Source organism: Corvus kubaryi, unplaced genomic scaffold (assembly GCF_017639235.1).
Source record: "Corvus kubaryi isolate FWS band 111438036 unplaced genomic scaffold, C.kubaryi_AGA036_p1.0 37284, whole genome shotgun sequence".
Classification (NCBI taxonomy): Eukaryota; Metazoa; Chordata; class Aves; order Passeriformes; family Corvidae; genus Corvus; species Corvus kubaryi.
Window position 1 is genome coordinate 4,012,911 of NW_024581088.1, and position 14,034 is coordinate 4,026,944.

General features: G+C 47.9%; 1 protein-coding gene across 3 annotated transcripts in view; it reads left to right on the plus strand.

The window, feature by feature from the left end:
- The window catches only part of CAMKK1 (calcium/calmodulin dependent protein kinase kinase 1), a 94,506-nt gene that overhangs the window by 12,379 nt on the left and 68,093 nt on the right, over positions 1-14,034 (plus strand). Inside the window, exon 1 of one of the 3 annotated variants that reach the window (XM_042025958.1) lies at positions 6,346-6,438. The exons of the other annotated variants lie outside the window; for them this stretch is intronic. The gene's annotated coding sequence lies outside the window, so the exon portion shown is untranslated. Of the gene's footprint in view, positions 1-6,345; positions 6,439-14,034 lie in introns of those variants that run through there. 3 annotated transcript variants of the gene reach the window in all.

The following is a 14,034-nucleotide window of genomic DNA, read 5'->3' on the forward strand; positions in this document are numbered from 1 at the left end:
TGTAGACTAATTCAGAGATGTTCTGTCAAGGCTCCCTGAGTGACTGCTTGAAGCCAGGAGGTGCTGTCAGGAGGCCAAATGCTAAACTTTTCCTCATTATCATAACTATTTTTAAGCTCTTAGTTTCTGCAGCAGCACTCCTCCCAACATCCACTGCTGGCCGCTGTTAGAGACAGAAATCAGGGCAGGGTGGATACATGGCTTGACTCAGTATGGCTTTTCCTATAAATGGTCTGCTGGCTTGTTTTCTAGAAGCTCTTGACCTACATCTCAAACTTGGGGCTGGTTCAGGAAGGAACAGCAGTCACAGTTCCATAATGCACATGTGGGGAGAGTTTCATCTCTTGCAGCTCCCTCTCGGCATGGAAGGTCTTGGTGTCAGCCAGGACCAGGTAGGACTAGAACTGTGTAAATCAGTGCTTTCTGTAAAAAAATTAATTTATTTAATCTGTTTTCCTTCTGAAATGAGACCCTGTGTGAAAGACAAGCTGGATACCTGCTGTGCATCTCTGTCTGTCAGTCCCATCTCTCCCTCTGCCATCCATCTGCTTCTGGAGCTTTCGTCCTCCTGTACTCAAGTGTCTTGCTGTGGTTAGGGCTGCAAGGATTTGTTACAAGTTTTCAAGGAAATAGATGTCCAGGTAGAGGGGGAAGATGTTATGGTAAGGGAAAAGTGAGGGGCTCCAGTCATTACTTCTGCTCGTACCAGGACAAGGTGGCTTATGCTGCTTCTCTTCACCTTCTCTCACCTTGATGGCTCTCTCCTGCCATCATTCTGGTGCCATTCTTTCCCTTTTCCTGCCCTTGATGCTTGGTCCTGGAGGATCCTTGTCCTGTGACCACTTCTGAGGCTGAGCAGGGACTGCTCTGATTCAGGGCTGGGCTGCTGGCCAAAATTTGGGTTATTTGGAGAAGCAATGGACAGTGATGGTGGGGTGTGTGAAGACCAAGCCTCAGAGCTACTGCGTGCTCTCCGTGGTGGAGCAGAGAGCTTGGGGGCACCTGGGAGGTCCAGAATACAGGTAGGTTGCCTGATCACAAATTATACAGAAACCTGAACCCTAAGAGAGCTTAGAACCCTTCACTGCACTGCCAGCAGGGCTCACTCAGCTCACTCACATGATGCCACATGGCCAAGCCATGGCTACACTAATTTAGTTGGTGTCACTTTTCATCCTCTAGGATGGCCCATCTGGGACTGCGGTCCTGAGGCTTTCTGAGACTGTTTTTCCCTTTAAAAGTTCACATAGGAGCTCCCACAGGATACAGAATTTGTAGTGCTCTCTTCAACACTTCATCATCCTCCTGCAGTGTTGAACCCTCTTGCACAGAGGGAGGAAGCTGCTGTGTTTTCAGGTCAGGGTGAACCAAAGAGTGCCAGATGAAGGCATAAATTTATCTCCATGTCTTAGATCGCAAACCATTGAGGCAGTTGGTGGGATGTTTGCATGTTGGTAAGGAGTGGGCAAATGCAGTCTGACTCGAGTGCTGGCTAATAAAGAGTCTAGTACAGAAAATAAGATCCTCAGAGGAGATTTAATAACTGGGGAGAATAATTGTAAAGTACTTCAGAATATTAACCAATGGCTGAATGCATCTAATTAGCTTAATGAAGCTGGGTGGTTGGGTTCTTTTTTAATCAAACAGATGGGCAAAACATTATGCACAAAAAATGAGATCTGAATACAATTAACGCATTTAATTAACAAATAGAAGAGAAAGGGTTTGTTTTTCAACTTGAGAAGTGAGCCCTTCTACTGCACCAAATACTCAAAAAGAGCCTCAAATGTCACGGTGTCTTGAAAGTCTTAGATAGTTATACTTATTATTTTCAATGACTTGGGTGTTTGAGATGGGGGGTCAGCCTGGGGCTGGCTGCACCTGCAGGCAGGTGAGCGGGTGCTGGAGGCAGCGATGCATCACCAACCCCACAGTGCTGCAGAGCCACGGAGCAATCCCTGGCTGCTGGTGTGGGCTGTCCCCAAGGGCAGGCTCAGAAGCAATAACACTGCTTAACCCTCTGCTCCAAAACCTTTTCCCTGCATGTTGGTGATCATCTCTGTTCTGCAGAAGGAGAAAGCCAGGACTCCCGAGTTAAGCAGGGTGTGAGGTCAAACGTATGGTGCTGGTCACGGTGTCCTCAGTGTTCAGGAGACCTGTGGAGCATTTTCCTGCTGGCCTGTGCTTGTGCCATCGTGTGTGCAATTGCTGCAGCCCCTGTGATGCTGCTGGCCCCAGTCAGGGACATCGATTCCCACCGCTGGTTTCACTGGCCTTGCTGCAGCGCAGGCTCCCGTCCCTGCTGGTGCCCAGTACAGACACAACTCCTCTGCTGTCTGTCTGGCCAGTTTTACTGGGCCACAGAGACCTGGTGCAAATCAATGCCTTCCCTCTCTGGCCAGGAGACTCCTCTCCATACAAGCCTTGAGTGCTTATGTAAGTGTGAAATACAGAGCTGTAATATCAGTCTTGCCAAGGCTGGGAGTGTTTGCTGCAGCCTAATAAGCTGAACAAGCCATTTTGATATTAAGCCTATAATAATAACACCTTGTAGCTAAAGAGTGTATTTTTCCCTATTGGTGGATTACTCAGCCCTTTTCTTTTGAGGCGGTGTTTAACAAAAGCAGAGACTTTCCCAGACTATGTTTAATTAAACACAGCTCGGAGATCTCTTAATTTCAGTGCTGTGATGATGTTGCTCTGCAGTCTCATCTCCAGGGCAGTTGGAAATGGAACTTGTGCTCTGCCAGTGCATGGGCTGGGCAGGTCACTGTCCCCTTCCCAGAGGTACCTGCCCAGATGTGCCCAGTGGTGTGGGAATCACATTTGTACAGACCCACAGGCTCCAGCTGCTTTTGAAGCTGAGCAGGGGCTTGGTCTGAGCCATGTGGCCCATGCAAGTGGCAACTCAGCCAACATGCTTTACACTACAACTAAGATTTGGGGTCCTAATTTCTATTTGCTTCCTTTCTTGGTTGCTGATGTAGCTATGGGAGTATTTTGAGTGCAATGGCCTGGTTATCAACAATTACATACAAAGTGAAATCTTTAATTTGAAGGCTTCTCATTTCTGCCTTAGGAGGTATCTGAGCAGATGGTGATATGCTCTGGTTTTGCTTATTCTTGCAGATTATTTGCCAGATAATTTTTCTGACTAATCCTTTGGCCCATAGACTGTTTATAAACCTGGAATCAGGTTTCGGGTAAAAACACTTGTGTTTGCAAATTTTAAAATCTGTTCCTGTGCTGGCTTGCTGATGTCACTGCGAGTGGGAGACTGTCCTCTGAGTGGCAAATGCCCTCTGCACCATGGGATGGGGCAGCTCCTAAGGCAGAACCTCCTTCCCAGTGACAGGATGGGAAGAAAAATGTTCGTGCCTCATTTGGGGCTTATTTTATTTTAAAGCATGATATGGCTGAAGTCCTAACCCCAGCATCAGTACTGTCATACTGAGCTCCCCTGAGGTCACATTGCTGTTTCAGGTGGCGTGGTAAGGAGGCACTTCTGCTGCCATGGAGTTTGTGTCTTGTGCAGGTGATGCTGCATAACCTGTGCAGAGCAGAAGTTGGGGGATATGCCTGTATATGGCTGGGCAGGACTGTATATGGACTGGTAGCAGTACTGGTGGGGGCTCTGCGGCCACTGGCACAGCTCCGCCTGAAAAGTGCTGAAAGGCTGTGGTGATATTATTGTTGTTGTTATTATTATTGCTATTATTATTACTGTTATTATTACTGTCACTATTATCATTGTTGTTGTTATTGTTTCCCCCTCATCTCTTACCACCTCTATCTTTTAAAAAAATCAGTCCCTTGGATGTCTCTGGAGAGCTGGCAGTGGTAACTGCCTGACTGATTTATTCTGGTGTTTTAACATTTACTGGATTTACATAACAGCCAAACAATCTGTTTCAGGAGTTTAATATAAACCCAGCTCTAGTGAGTCACATCCATGCTAGCAGTAATGCAAAGAGAGGCGGCTGGGGGAGTGAGGGGGTGACTTTTTCTGGGTTTCTGCATGGGAATATCTGGCTGCCTGAAATATCTCTGACACCTCATAGCTGAGTGATGCTGCCAGTTCTCCTCTGCCATCGGGGATTTGTTCTCAAACTTTGAAAGAGCAGTGGGTGCATCACATCAGTGCTTCCATTGCGGCTCCCAGCTGAGTCTGGGGGCTTTTCCAGAGCTCCCCAGGCACTGCTGTGTGTCCCTGGTACTGCACAGCCCCACTGTGTGTAAAATACCTTTACACGTATGTGCGTTCTTGAAGGAGGGAGTGTAGCTACGGGAGCAGCAAGATGAAGCCTGTAGAGATTTGCTGTTTGCCTTTTGAATTCAAAACCATGCAGCTTTTGTTTGTGCCAGACTTTGTGGGCCTGGTCCCCCAGACATGCAGATCAGAACAGCAGCAAGAGGGGTGTGGATGTGTGCCAGCATTTCCACCTGGGGTCTGGTGACCCATGTGCAGGTTCTGGGGACAGAGTTTGAGCCCAGCCAGGTGAGAGCTGGCCCTGTGCCCCTGGGCAGTCACAGCAAAATGTTGGAGCTGTTGGGGACTCTCTACCTGGGCAGAGCCAGGTGAGCAGGGCTTGTTCCTTGGGGACAGCAGGAGAGAGAGCCATCAGGAGAATTAACAGCAGGGGTTTCCCAAAGCAGGGTGTGTAACCTGTTGCCTCAGGTCCTGTCCAGGCCGTGTAACTTTGGGATTCCCTCAGTTCTCTCCTACGGTTGTATGAATGCAGCAAATCTCTGGAGCAGGTCTGCCATGGGCAGCCTGTCCCTTCCTGCTCCAGAGGCTCTGTCACCTCTGTACTGGTGGGGTTGGAATGTGGCTGAGGAAAGTGGGTCTCCAACTTGAGTTGTCACTTTTGAAAATCCCAAGCAAGATCCAGCAGGGTTGGAACAGCCTGGTTTGTGTTGCTGCCTGTGATTGAGGTCGGCTGTTCAGCTAAGCAAGCGCTTCTCTTGCTGCAGCTTATTTGAATTCTTGTCTTCAGAATGGAAAATAAATGCTGGTTGATGAGATCTATTACAGCACTAATTTTAGAGCATGCCAAACAGTAGGAAATTGTTTTCAATCTTCACTCTCATTTCTCCTTTATTTCACCCTTCCATTTGTGAAAATTGCCTTTGTCATTCTTCTAAGTGCCCAGTGATGTCCCGCTCACTGATATCTTCAGACATTCTCCTTCCAGCCCCGTTTTCTGATATTTCTTTGTTCAGCCACTTGACATTGCTGTTAGAAGAGCTCTTTCCAGGGCACAGGCAGCAGAGCAGTGTTGGCACGATGCAGGCACTGAGTGCTCAGGCAGCTGGTGCGAGATGCCAGCAGAGCCCCCTGCGAGCTGGGGGAGCAGGGAAGGCAGCACCACAGTGGAATTTCTTATCCTTGAGTGCCCAGGGCTTTGTAAGTCTTTCCAGACCCACCCCAGCCTGCTTTCTCGATGAGCAAGAGGGAAAATATTAATTTCCCTCTGGTCTGCTGAAGAGTTTAGGAAGCAGTCCCAAAGCTTCAGTGTTTGTCCTTGGCACTAATGAAAACCTGAGCCATTGCTCAGGAGGGTGGAGCAGGCAGCAAGTTAGGAATCAAAATGCTTGATCAATGCTGGAAGGAACAGCGGTGCACAAAGTCTAGATTTTTAGGACATAATTCCTCTTCATAGATGGAAAGTCTCACTGGTTTGAGAAGAGCCTGGATGCCTAACTGGTGGTCTGCTCTGCAGCCTTCAGGGTGACTGCAGACACTAGTCCCTCCCTTAGCCCTGCTCCTGGCTCGCAGTGCTTAGCAGAACCTGACTGAGCTCCAGATTAAAGCTGGTGGCACGAGTCCAGTGGTTTCACCCTGAGGACTTTTCTGAGGCTCTCTGGGATACATTTCATGGGTTTGGCAACCACGTGTCCCTGGCAGCAGCTGCTGTGCCCATCAGCTCAGAGACTTGGTGCCTGCCCTGGAGGGCTTTGAAAATCCTCTCTCTCCTGCCCCCGGCTCCCTCATCCCTCCTGTCCCCTCACCTTCCTCTCATCCCTTGGCTGGTAGCCGACAGTGGCCTTATCCCTCAAAAAGAGCTGTCTCTTGCCCTGGCTTCTCGTGCTGGAGAGGGGTAAAAAACTGCCTACTCCTACCAATTACCATTCCATGCCTTTCCTGGGTGCACTCCAAGCCCTGTGGCTGCTCGAGGTGTCAGTCCCCAGGAATTCAGCTGGCAAATGTCTTCATAGTTTGTCTTTGTGAACATGGCTGAGATAAACCCTTTACTGAACTAAATATGGTAACAGCTAATCCCTTGGAGACACTCACCTGGGCCCTGCACAGTGAAAAGAGGCTTTGCTGCTCTGATTAACAACACTGGCAAGAACATTAGCTCATGGTTCTTTTTGGAAATGAAAAGCACCTCTCCAGGGGAATTGAAGGGATTAGGTACCAGCTGGAATATTAAGGTAGGTTTTTTGCACCTTTCTGATAAATTTGTACCTTAAAAGCCTGGTCAGCCCTGGTGGGATGGGTGATTATGGCCGAGTGTCCCTTGGCTGTGGTGGAGAGGAGACTGAGGCCAGTGTGGGACCCAGGAGCTTCCCTGGGAGGACAGTGGTGGTGACAGCTCTTGGTCCTGACTGCCCGTGCTAGGGTGTCTTCAGGGCTCTGGGGCTCACTGTCAAATATTAAAACTGTCAGACTGACCAGCCCTCCACAAAGGGCTGAAGCTCATTTAAACCTTGCTAAGAGCTAAATGATACTGACCTTTTCCAGCCACTTAAAGCAAATGTTGAAGGCTGTGGAGAGCATTCCAGCTGTTTTGACAGCTCCGGTTTCCTTTTTTGGGGGAGATCTGCACTGATCTCTTTATTCTTATTTTTTAACACAACACTTTGTTTCAAAAACTTGAACTAGAAATTCCATCTACATTAAAAGCAAAGCTCCTGCACTTCAGTGAAAGTTGCTTGGACTGTGTTTTTGAGGTCAGGATTTTCTCTTGGTGCCGGTTTCCATGAAGGGTGCATGGGCCAGCTCTGCCTGGCAGGAGTGTGGCCTGACCAGTGAACATCACATGTGACACTTGCTGAAGAGAGCTGTAGACCGGCAGCCCAACTGACTGAATGGATTAAAACAGGTGTATAAACTTTGTCTGTAAAGTAAGGTAAGACTGAGAAAAGTTTAAACACTTGCATTAAATATATTTTGTTCAGAGCAAATTTGAATGCTCAAGCTACTTCCAAAATTCTGTTACCTTCCAACTTGTCTTTCTCCTACAGAATTTTCTATTTTAAGTAAGTAGCACAGAGTTAGCTCAGAAGGGAAAAGATACAAGTCACTGTTTAAAGTGTGCTTTATTGGTTAGATATTTATGGGAGATACTCAGGAAATGAGTAAACACTTGAAAGTATATGTATTATTTATTATTGTAGCTGATTAATTACCACTTGAAACCTTTTGGTTGGTGTTATGGCTCTCTACAGTCTTCACCAAGCAATAGTTCAGCAGAGTCTAACATGGCATTTGTCCCAGTTAAACCCTGCAGGAGATGCAAGTGCTGCAGTTGGTTTCTGGACAATGGGAGTTTGAGCAGTGGAAGGTGACAGTGTGGCACTTGGTGCAAGCCCCAGGGGAAGTGAGAGAGATCTGCAAGTGGACAGGACCTGGGAGGTGCTTAGTGATGGCTCAGTCTTCCCAGCCCCAGCAAGAGAATTTGCTGGCCCCAGTTTGTGGTGAAGCAGCAAGGTGGGGTTAACGTGTCTGCCTCTGTCTGATGAAGCGATGACAGTCAGGAGTTTAAACTTGGCTCCCAAGCATTGGGCTGCCAGCAGGGCCTTCTGGAATGCTTGTTCACTGCTTCTACAGCAGTGATTTCTCCTCCAGGCTGGAATAGAGAAGTGCATGAAAAAACCAAGTGGCTCTTACCTATCCCAGCCATGCAACTGCTTCTGAATCCACGGGCTCTCAGGGCACACTGCAGCAACCTGCTGGCTCCACGTGCTCCTTGGACCTGCTGTTAGATGTTGCTGTATGTGAGACCATGCACCAACATCTCTATTCCTGCCCAGGTTCCTGAGCTATGCCTGGAAAACCAATTCATGTGAAGCCCAGCTGTGAGCAAAGCACACATCCCATCCACCAGTGCTTCCTGAAGCAGTACATGTCCTTAAGCATTTGCTTAGCTTTAACAAGACTTAAGCATATGAAGCATGTGTTGAGGTACTTACTTAGTTCTAATCTGCACATCTTGAAGAACAGTACGATAAAATCACAGTGGAAGGGGTGGCAAGACTCCCTCTGCCTTCAGCAAAGTAGATGTCATGCTCAGTTGCAATGGGAGGAATCCCCTGTCCCTTGCTGTCACTGTTGAAACTGGAGGCCCTTGCCTCTGGCACTGGCCATCCCTGCAGGAATATGCTCATTTAAGCTTTCTACAAACAAAAGTTTGCAGGATGCTGCAATCAGAAAAGTTCCTCCATCAAATGACTCCTCTGTGGGAGAGGAGCGAGTGGGCCTGGAGAGGAATGGAAGAGTCATAAGAGAGATGTATGAAAATGCTTTTTATGGAATGAATAATTTTTGGTCTGGAGGCAGCAGCGTTCTATTTAATTCTAATCTGGCAATTTTTGGGGAGCGTGTGATTGACGCCCAACGAGGGGTGCAGGATGCTGTTCCTCAGCAGGCTGTCATTCCCCTGCTCCATTTACCTGTCAGCTCTCCTGTGGAGACTTCTCACTCTGCATGCCATTAACCCATTTCCCACAGGACATCCCTGCAGCCTCTCCTGGGAGCCAGTGGCACACGAGGAGCCCATCCAGTTCTGGAGTTGTGCTGAGGCTCGTTTCTCTTGGCTGTACCTTTGGGGCACTGGTGAGCAGGAGCCTTCCTGCCCTAAGTCCATCTGTGGCTGTGCCTGGCCTCCCCAGCCCTGAGCTGGATGATGCTCTGTCTGCTCCAGGCTCGCTTCTGCCAACACAATGTCCTTTTCCTTACTTTGCACGTGGTCATCCCTGGTTCCCCCCTGTCCCTGACATGGCTTCATCTCCCTGGGTAAGGACTGGCTCTTGCTGTACCTGGGTTGGGGCCCTGCCCTGCAGCAGCGTGGGGGCCCTGCACAGCATCGCACCCAGACTCTGCTGGATCAGGAAAGGTGTTGCTGGCACTGGGGCTCTGTTTTCTCCCATACTGGTAGTCCTACCCTTATAAAACGGGCCATTAAGAGTTTTGTTTTACTGCAGTATAAACTTCAGCCAACTCCTTCCTCTTGTCCTGTCCCCTTAATTAAGAGTGTGTATGTTAAATGATGTGAGCCTGAGCAGAGTCTCATTGCAAAGTAAACAGGACCGTGGGACTTAGGCGGGTCTTTTGTTACTGCTGTACAGGGCTTATGCTAATAACAGCTGCAGAGACTGAACCCAATCCCTCATGAGCTTTCCAAGAGTCTGATTAATCTGTTTACCAATGGATCTGGGTTTTTGTTTTGATCTTTTTCATAGGAGTTAAATATTTGTCCCTTTCAGAGTAGCTGTGGATCATATAAGCACAGCAGTATTGTTTTCCTAATTGGCTTCAGGTTTATCTCTATCTATTATGTTTAAGGGCTTACAAGATGCACCCGTCACCATGGCATCAAAATGCTTCCTATGCCAAAAATACTTGATAAAAACATACCTATATGTGTGCACACACTTTTTTTGGTCTGTTGGGAAGTGCAAAGACATTCTGATGGAAGATCATGTTTTTGCATGATTGCATTCTCCAAATAGTCAACTTTGCAAATTGTGCTCTTCTGCTCATGCTGGCTCTGGTCCACGTGCCATTGGAGAGAGATGTCTTTCCAATGAGCTTTGGGCCAGCCCTTGTACAAGCAGAACTTTGCATTTATATTGTTGATGGTTCATACTGGGTGATGGCACTGATGCTGTACAAGGACAGGGTCAGTGACAGACTCAAACTTACTGTCTAAAAGTCAAGATATGGCAAAGGGAGGAGAGAAGGGTAGGGAAGAGCACAAATCTTTAGCCAGACTAGTCTCCCCTGGGCAGACCACAAATGCTTGGGCCTGCTTTGACTTTCTGAAAAATACAGCAGCAGTATGGGGAAGCAGAACATTTAAAGTGAAGATGCAGATGTTGAAGGTAACAGGATTTAAAGACTGCGTGGCACAAAATACAAAAAATGTTCCAGTATTTTTAGCAGAAGCTTCTTCCTCTCTTGATTCTACCTTTACTTGAATGCACTCAGTGATTTCTTTTCATGTGTGAATGCTTGTAAAAATGGAGCTCCCTAAACAGAGGTGAAATGTTTATATGAGTTAATGACTTCAGAGAGCTCTGGTTGTTTAAAACAGAGTGGCAATGAAGTTGCCTTGGCTGCAGTCAGTGCTCCTCCATGGAACAGATCCAGTGCCGGCAGTGGGACAGGATGGTGGTGGCTGCACACAGGTCTCCCCTTGGGGAGCTTTCTCATTATGAACTTCACTAATGTGCTTATGGTGGGGTGGGAAGGAGCCTTCCCAGGGGCTGAGAAATCTGTGTGAAGTGTGTATCCCACAAATCTGGGATTTGTGCCGAGTGAAACCCTTAGCCTGAAATGGGGGGCTTTTAATTGATGGTCTTTATAAAGTGTTGTACCCTGGGTGTTTTCCTGCTGCTTCTTTGCTTCCCTCTGAATTGAGTGGCCAGGAAAGAGCTGTGGCATTGTGTTGCTGGTTACCTCGGGGGCAGTCCTGCCTTGTCCATGGGCTGGATGCAAGCAGCTGAGGAAGGGTTTGCAGAGGTGAGACTGTCCTTAGGCCTCTGTAGAGAACCCCCAGAGAAAGGAAAACAGTAAGCTCCTTTCTACCTGCCTCTCTTTCTCCCCAAGGTACAGCTATTTGTCTGCTCAGAGGATCTGTCTGTCCTTGAATGCCTTTTTCACCAGTGCCAGAGGCATAAGTTCAAAGTGCCATGGCACCATGCTGGTCTGCAGTCCTCCAGCAGCCAGCAAGCGATGCCCAGGGGAGCTGGAGGAGGCCAGTGAAGTTTTGCTGCCCCGTCAAGTGCTTGGGAGAGCGGCTGGACAGAGGCAGACACATGGAGCAGTTATCCCAGCAGGGAGCAGACAGATCTCATGATGCTATGAGCACAGCAGAGGAGCTGGTAATTTTATTTGGAAGGATGCCTTTAGCGTGAGAGAGAGGGGGATGCATTTGCCTCAGTGTGAAGTGGATTTGTGATGGAGCTGCTTCTCAAAGGCTGTCGGGTTTTCCTCCCTCCTGGAGACTTTGTTGGTGCATCCGACCCGATGGCCATGAAGAGCAGTGCATGAGGATGTGCTGGTGGGATCGCAGCTCTTCCCTTTATCCTGTGTGCACAAATGTCAGGGAAGGTGTGTATGAGTGCATGTGCCATCCTGGGAGCAGCTGGGCTGTGGTCACAGCTGAGCTGTCAGTCTGAGGACCTCCATCCAAACCCTCTGGGGGTGAATGTCAACCCACCTACAGCTTCAGAGGTGTTTGCTGTAATGGTGCTGAAAACCAGCTTATCCTGTGTCAGTCTTGTACCTGCACCTGCAGGCAGCTGTAAGGAGCCTTTGTGGAAGTTTTCAGCCTTTTCATCCTTCTCCATCAGTGCTGGCAGCTGCTGCTTTGTGGTAACATCAAAGTTTTTCTGGGCTGTGTAAGTCTCTTCATCCTCAGGCCAGCCTGTTGCGAGGGCGTTCTTCCATTCGGCTTCCAGAGGTGGGTTGTTTTCCCTTTTAGTAGATTATTTTGTGGTGAGCTTGGAAGTTCTTGGAGGGAAGTGGGATGTAGGAAGGTGGTCAGGAGCCATGGGCAGACATGGTCTGATGTTTCAGGCAAGGAAGATCACCAGCACAGCAGCTGTGGAGACAAGGCTGACTGTGTTTATGGGATTTAGTCCTGTTATTTGACCTCAGTTTGTGAGAGGTTGTGTTGTGGTCACTGGATTCAGTGCAAAGGGATGAAAAGTTTTCCTCAGTGCCAAAGGGAATAATGAAGGCAGAGGGGCCTTGGCTCCGTGGAGGAAGCAGGTGGGTGGTGGTTACTGTTAATATATAGTCCAGCAGAGGCAAATTGCAAATTCACACCCTGGTGAGAAATCTCTATTCTTTTACCCTTGTCTGTGTAAAGGCAGATGCTCACAGGGCTGGCCATTCAGGTGAAAACTCTGGCTATGTTCTCCTGTGAGTCTGTTGAAAGATTCAGAAAACCTAAAGCTGTGGAAATGCAGTATCAAGACACTGGTTGTAGTGCAATGCCAGTGGAATGGTACGGAACAACTTAAATTAGTCCTTTGAAGTTATTCCACTTACAAGTGTACTTTTTGAGCTGTGCTGATGGAACACAGAGAAATCAGCAGCCCTGCAGAAAGGCTGTGCAGTGGGCTATAAAACAGACTGAACAGACTCATCATTTCAGGGGGTGCCCAGGCTGCCTTTTGGGTGCATCACTGCTGCTGTGCTTGGGGATGAGGTGTGAGGGGCCTTCAGAGGGCAGACCAGACCTGCTCACTGATTTTAGGAAATCCTCACCAGGATTTTCGGAAGAGGGCAGGGGAACATCAGCCACAGATCTCCTGTTGGATCTTAAGCTAGCATTTCAAAGGCATCAAGGTGTCTGTTGGGGTCTGTTAAGAAGGATTCATGGGGATTACATCTTCTCCCCAGCATTGTTTCCCTGCCTGTGAATGTATCCCACAGGGTGTTTGTGAAGATGAGCAAATTTGCTTTGCGAGGTGCTCATATTCCTCCAGAATAGATATTTAAGATATTAAGGGAGAGATATCTAAGCCCCATAAGTGGTTTAACTTAATGCTTTTGCAGCTTCATGTGAGAGCTTTTGGGAGAGTAACAGGAGGGCGTTGAAAGCGTTCAGCTGTGGTCCTGGCACTGCCTGCACGGAGCCCTGCTGGCATCCTGCTGCCAGGAGCAGGGCTTGTGTTTGCCTGTGCAGGGCTGCTGAGCTGCACCACTGGCTGGTGCCAGTACACTTTAACTCAGGAGCTGAGGCTAGAGGCATCTCCAAAGATGACTTTCAGAGCACTGTATATGCAGACTCGCCATGTGATTTTGCTCTGCTGGTTCAGCACAGGGTTTCCTGGCGGTGCTCTGTCTATCATAGCGTGACAAGATCAGCTGCAATTACCCTGGTGTTGGAAACAAGAGCTTCTTCCTGGCCTTGGAGTGCTGCTGCATTAATGTATGAAATGGATAAATGATTTAGGTAATGCAGTGACTTGGATGTGGTCGTGGATTGAATAAGATTTCCAGAGCCAATGTGCTTACTCATCAGATGACTCATGTCTTAGTCACTTTTAGAATAAGTGAGTCTCTTTGGGTGCTTCCAGAATGGGATGGGTGGAGATGAGCTGAAAATTTCCACCCCTTCCTTTGATAATTTTTTTAATAGCATCTAGAACATGATGGAATGGTTTATCAGACAGGAGAGGAAACAGCTCTGTCTTGCATGTGCAGTGTATCCCAGGAGATTTGCCTGAATTCCACGGCAATGCGAGGCTTTAATTTTGCTGTTTGCTTACTGGTCAGGCAGAGTGATCTCAGGCTTTAGATTAGACTTCTCAAGCTTTCTTCTCAGCCTACTCTAGTGAGTCCCTTTTGTGGGTAGGTGCAAGTCTGAGCCTATTCTCAAACTCCTGTGCCACCAGCAGTGAGTAAAAGCACACTCAGATGGAAGCTGTCCCCCTGACACAGTCAACATTGCTGAGCAAATAAAACCCTGTTCTCAACTTTTATTTATATGTAATTATATTTTTTCTATTACCAAAATATTGATGAAATTGAGTTATGATTGTTCAGAAGCATGCACATGTATAAGCAAGGGAATAGCATATATGAGAGCCTAGGGAAATTCCTCTGTAATCCACTCTAAGCTTTATATAGCAAGTAAACCTATTGGGTTTTTCTTCTTCTTTCTAATCTTGCATCTCTCTGATCTCACAGTCATCCTGCAACAAACACAATGATCAGGAATTGGATCAATTCCTGATCTAATTCCTGATTAATGTAGGTTCCTGGTGGATTGGTTGAGCTCAGTGGCACAG